General features: G+C 48.9%; 1 protein-coding gene across 1 annotated transcript in view; it reads left to right on the top strand.

The window, feature by feature from the left end:
- The first annotated feature begins 766 nt into the window (after nt 1–766).
- Nucleotides 767–6,000, top strand: part of LOC146179440 (uncharacterized) — a 51,645-nt gene continuing 46,411 nt past the window's right edge. The window contains exon 1 of the mRNA XM_084579072.1: nt 767–1,246. The gene's annotated coding sequence lies outside the window, so the exon portion shown is untranslated. The remainder of the gene's footprint in view (nt 1,247–6,000) is intronic.

Here is a 6,000-nt window from a genome sequence, read left to right as displayed (position 1 = left end):
CGCACACACGCGCGCAGACCCACGCATGCCTTCTTCTTTGACTAGGGAAAGGGTGGCGGGCAAAAATCAAAAGCGAAGTGAGCTATGACGGTCGCGCTGGTACCGCTGTTTAAAGCGGGCGCAGAGTAAAGACAACCCAGTGCGTTCCGCCGTTTTCGGGCCTACTACCGTGGGGGCGTATTTCGTTAGGCGTTCGTCTTACCCGCAGCGCGGGCTGTGAGGTTGTAAGCTTTAAGCAGTATTATAGTGTTGTGTAATACTGATGGACAGTATTGTTTCATAGTAGTGATAGCTTGTTAATTCAAGTCGCTACCACTCGAATAAATGCTCATAAAAGTCAGCAAGTTTCATTATCATCAACTGTTGTCTATTGGTAGCGTCAGCGTTTTACATCGCACATGAATAGGACAATTTTCTATCATAGAACGACACTACGTTCTTATTTTCTTCGAATATTGTTTTAAAAATGTATTGGTGCATTTAGGTTACCCTCACCAAAACTGCTTCATCAAGAGTTCATCTTACGTCAACCAACGAGGATCCGCCGGAATCTGCCGTGCCTGTCATGTTGTCTTACAGCAGAATCGCTCGACCATGGGCCTAAAGCTGGCTTTCACACAAAGGACCACAATGACGGCATCATGCCGCGAACAGCCAATCAGGCTAGTCACTTTTTTGTTTTTAGAGACACGAAAACTAATTGCTCCCAGTCGCTTCAGGCGCTTGCGAGTGTCAAGCTTTCCACGTGAGGAGAGTCGTTAAGGAGGAGAAGGAAGACGGCAAGAGGGGAAGAGTAACGGAGGTGGGGTTGGTGGAGCGAAGGTGCCGGATCACGACCGAAAATCGACGGCGAAGTTTGCGCCGCGCTCGGCCTGCGGCTGCTGCTGCAAACGCCGCTCGGTGAGGGAGCTAAAGGGCTTTCGCTCGGCGGCTGGAGCGACGACGAAACTGATGTGGCTGCAGGCGCCGCCGCTCACGCCCGCGTCGTCAGCGGAGGCAGCGCGGCAGCATCGTAGCAGGGGGGTGCTGCCAATCCGCTCCCCCTCCTGCTGCCCGGCTTCCAGTGAGCTTTCGCCCCTCCTTCGCCGTCTTCTTGTTGTTGTTCGACCGTTGTCACTGCTGACTTCCAAACGTCCATCCTTTGTCTTGAGGAGGATCTGTGGAGCAAGAGCATAAAGGTGCATCGCCCGTCTACAGCGCCACACTCCGGTGTATTGGTCACTGCGCCGTCGCCTGGGTCGCCAAGGTGAGCTTTTAACGGCCTTCTTATTAGCACCAACATTTGACTTGTGATTTTCCCTGCGTAACATTGGGCTAATTTTGATGCTGGAGGTTGACACTCATACGCTAAAGACTACATGGATAGAGGTTCCAGATGTGTCCTTGTTTTCCGATTGCAGTTTGGGGTAATGTAACTGCCTCATTTCGATTTAGCTTTTCTGTCTTTCACGTTTCATCAGTGGCTTCGGCACTGAAAAATTTTATTTCCATTAAGCGAAGTTGTAAGAGGAATATTTGAGGGAAAGGTGCGCTTTAGTCGGATACGACTGAAGTCTGCAGTGACCAACACACTGATGATGGCGCCTCATCTGTGAAAAGCGGACGAAAAAGAACCGAATTGGAATGAAATCACTACATTATTCCGGCCAAGATCTGGTGAATTTTGTACAACTAACTTGTTAAATGACTGCTAAAAATGGTGCAGATAATGAGATAAGTGCTCCAAGAGTTGTCACATTTCACAGTTGCAGGTATCTTATAGACGCTACAGTTTCCATTACAGAAACTCCTGTACAAATCGACTCAGCTTGCTATGATAAAAGATTCATAGGTGCGGGAGGGGGGTACAGTCTCGCTACAATAACAATCGCATTCGCTTTCATAACAGACTCCATTTTAGATCCGACTTCTCTAGGATGTCAGAACTTATTTATGCAGCGACTTTGATACTCAATCAATCCTGACTCGGTACAGAAAAGACTATCGTGGCAGTGGCTGCTTTAACTTTATAAAACTTTCTTGGCGATGCTGCTGCGACAGAAATAATCTTGCGTCAATTGGGGCCTTCGTTTCACCAACTCCGCATATCCATAGTGTTTGAGATGAAATTTGTGCCTGCACGTCTTCACATCCACGGGATAACGCATCGCTGGATCTAAGAATATTAGGGATGCTTGCAAGAATATACTTATTTTTTTAGTTTGCTATTGTTTTTCACAGTGAATGTGAAAGGTGTGTTAGTTTATGAAATCTGAACGATAAGTATTTTATCTTGGTGGCAACAAGATTTTTCCTAAGAGAGGGCGCTTTAGTGGAATGTGTGTTACTGAGTGGTACATAAGCGGCCAGAAGGGACGCACGCCATTTTTAAAAGTCATTAAATGGTCACTAGCGACCACTTATCGAGTCTTTATTTTTCCTGAAAATAGATTCTATGCCCTTTTCAGGCTGCGATGGTGTTTGCCCACCAACAAAAGGCAACATTTAGCGCGAAAAAAAAAAATATTAAAGAAATTTGTGCCGCTGGGTTCAAACTGGTTATGTCTGCAACAAAAAGGGATCCTCTATCAGTTTTGAGAGTGTAATGGTATACCCTATATTCCTGGACAGTTGTGCGGCTCTGCAGCCCATGCTGCGTAAGATGGGAACTGGCTTGGCCTTTGTCCATGCAGCGCCTGCAAACAGAGACGGCCGATCCAATCGTCCAAATCGCTTTCCTATGCTCCTTTCTGGCTAATCTCGTCGGGTAATCTTCGCATCTGTCCTACGATCTAACCAATGTACTATCGTGCGCAAAAGTGGGTAGACCGCAGCTTCAGAGGCCGGAGCGGCTGCAGGGACGCACCGCGTCGCTGCTATCTTGCGCGGCTCGCTCGCTGCAAGAGTAACCGTCGTGACGCAAAAGTTTCCTCGCTCTCGGTCTGGCGCTTATCATGACTGACAAACTTCTAGTGCGACATGATAAGCGCCAGCCCGAGAGCGAGGGAAAGTCTTGCGTCACGCCGGGCACTCTCGAAGCGAGCGAGCCGCGCGAGATAGCAGCGACGCAGTGCGTCCCCGCAGCCGCCCCGGCCGCCGAAGTTGTGGTCTCCGCACTTTTGCGCACGATGTACTGTCACCCGCAAAAGTTTGCGGGATCTCCAGCGCGTGGCTGAGCGGCAGGAAACTGCATTCCTGCGCCATCTGCCGTCAAAGAGCACGGCGTCGAGGCTCACGGAAATGGCGCGCCAGGGGCGCTTTGCGCATGCCTGTCCATTCTTCGCTATCAAGCATGTCTCGTCACTAGTTTCCGCGTGACAACGTTGCGCGTCGAGCAAAACACACCGGCTTGCTTCGTCGTTCATCTTACCCGCCAAAGCAGACACGCGACGATGATGACGCGGCGCATCAGCGGCTGCCGCGAGTGGCAAAAGCGCATCACGGGGAAGCTAGTGATGAGACATGCTTGATAGCGAAGAAAGGACAGGCATGCGCATAGCGCCCCTGGCGCGTCATTTCCGTGAGCCTCGACGCCGTGCTCTTTGACGGCAGATGGCGCAAGAATGCAGTTTACCGCCGCTCAGCCACGCGCTGGAGATCCCGCAAACTTTTGCGGGTGACAGTACTATGTCCTTGGGGAAGCGCACCACCTGACTGGCACCACGTTACGGAAAACATATGAACGCAAACAATGGCCAGCAGCTTCAGAGAGAAAAAAAAAATTAAATCCAACCCCTCTGGGCAGCACTGCGTAGCATCAAATAACTTTAGTTCTTTACTCATATATTGCTCCGCAGCGCCAGAAGGCGTACGGCTATGGGTGCACATCATAGAAACAAATACATCTTCATTATCACATTATAGCAGAACTAGAGCGTGCAAACGCTCCCATTGCGAAGCGAACGATGTGGCTTGCACTGAAAAGTACAGGGCGCTATAGTCCACGTGTTGCGAAGAGTGGAGTGCCACAGCGCTTAGCGACCCTAAACCCTCTCTCCAGTTTTCCTCTTTCATCGTTCCGCGCCCCTAAACGGACATTGAACAAACCCAATCCCCATGGCACGGGGCGAATGCCAATTTCCTTCCGTTTCCTGCGTAGCCTTGGCTGATACAGCCACATAAAGATGCTTGGGATCGGGAGTAGAGCTGATGAAATTCGTGCGAAAAACTTGGTAGACGCACTTATGTCTACATGCGAGAAACGCTGGTGACGGCTGCGCCTGTATCAAATTTTGTGCTTTATTCTTCCCATCGCGCCAGACACGGCCGAGGGAAAAGGCGTACACACGGGCGTTGACTTCCAGCCATGTTGTTATAAGCGGCTGTGGTACCAATAAAAAAAAATAGATAAAGACAGCGTTCTTAATGGAAGTAGCGTCTTTTCGTTGTAATGCACTAATATAGTCACCCAAGGGCAACTTCAATTAGCCTCATTGTGCCTTTAAGCCATCCGAGTGCATCAGCTGAAGTAGTGCGGCTCTGCTGCATCGGTTCGATATATGATCTCCTTCCATGCACTGGCACTGCCAATCCCTACAAATTACAATATTACGCGATAGCATACACAGCTCGTTCCGTTAAAAAAGCGTCGCTATTGTCGTAACCTGTCATAGCGCTAACAGTTCCCAAACGTGTCGGAAAAAACGCGCGTTATCGCGTCAACTCTTACGCGGTGTCTTCCAAATTTGTCTACAGTTTCACATATCTTTATTAGTAAACAAAAAGAGACCGCACGATTTTATTATTCATGCAAATCTTTTCAGATTGCCGCATTTCTTCGATCCATATTGTTACTCAGTGCCCCGGTTTTTGGGGAGTTTTGTTTTTCTTTTTATACTATCGGCTCGTCCAGCGTTCTTCAGTTGTAGTCACGACCTACCGTAAGCCATCCTAATTACCCTGTTTTTATGTTTTCCGGCTGGTGGTATACGGCGTTACCTATTTTTAACATCTACTCCCCCCCCCCCCCCCCCCCCCCCCCCCTGGAAAAACAGAATTGCACCAGTTCGGCCACTTGGCAGTGCTAGCCGAGTCATTCGCTGTCCAACAACCTTCCTCGAAGACACTACTTTCATGAAACATCGCAGGCTTTCGAAGCGATGAAAATCGGCGTGAGTCGCAACCGCCAATCATAGTTACTTTTTTCGATATTTTGGTTTCGAGAAGAAAGTTGTTTTGGCGGAATAACTGGGTCATAGACCCAACGTCGCCCAGATCACGCACCGTATCCATAACGCTCTTTGTTCAGGCTGCCCTCACACTTAACATAAAAACTTGCTCAAAATGACGAAACGCGGAAAACTTCACGGGAGTCGTGAATCTATTAAGTCTGCATGTATATTCCGAATCGAGAAACCAAGACTTTCAGTCGAAGAAACATAATTAATTCGCTAAACAGTAAAACTCGTCCTCTGCACTTTCGGTTTAATGCAAGCTTGATCGCGCTACGGAATTCCGCAGTATCGCTTCATTTGAGTGCTAATTCCAACCTTAATCAGAGCCGTGCCGGCGAAAGGCCGTGACACTCGCCTTTTAGCGGCAGGCTTTCCCGTCTCGGACGTTCAATTTCCACTGCGGTTGCCGCCACGCTAAGGAATAGGAGCGAGGCAAAGTGAACACAGAAAAAAAAAAAAAAAAAAAAAAAACGAATGGGTGTGAGTGTGACGTCGTCAGGCATTCCGTGCCTTTGTTCTGGCGTATGTCGCCGTGTGGCGGCTTCGCCTTTGTTGCGCTGATGAACCGACCCACTCACTATCCTTCTCACGCCCGGGGCGCATATAGCGCTGTTTTACTGCGTCTCCGTAAACGCACTCTCGCGCGCGGATGATACTCTGTCCTCTCGGCGTGCTAATTAAAAGTGGGGTCAAAGAACCTTTAATTTGGGATTATCTGGCTGCATACATTTAGAGAAATGCAAGAGTTCTTAAAGCCGTTAAATAAAGGAAGCAATAATGTCGTTGACTCCGAGACAATCAAAGAACAATTAATTTGGGATTATCTGGCAGCAGTTGGGGAGACGCA

Source organism: Amblyomma maculatum, chromosome 9, assembly GCF_055883805.1.
Source record: "Amblyomma maculatum isolate TAMU_Amacu chromosome 9, ASM5588380v1, whole genome shotgun sequence".
Classification (NCBI taxonomy): Eukaryota; Metazoa; Arthropoda; class Arachnida; order Ixodida; family Ixodidae; genus Amblyomma; species Amblyomma maculatum.
The sequence above is the reverse complement of the archived record's forward strand: the minus strand, read 5'-3'. Positions and strand labels throughout refer to the sequence as shown.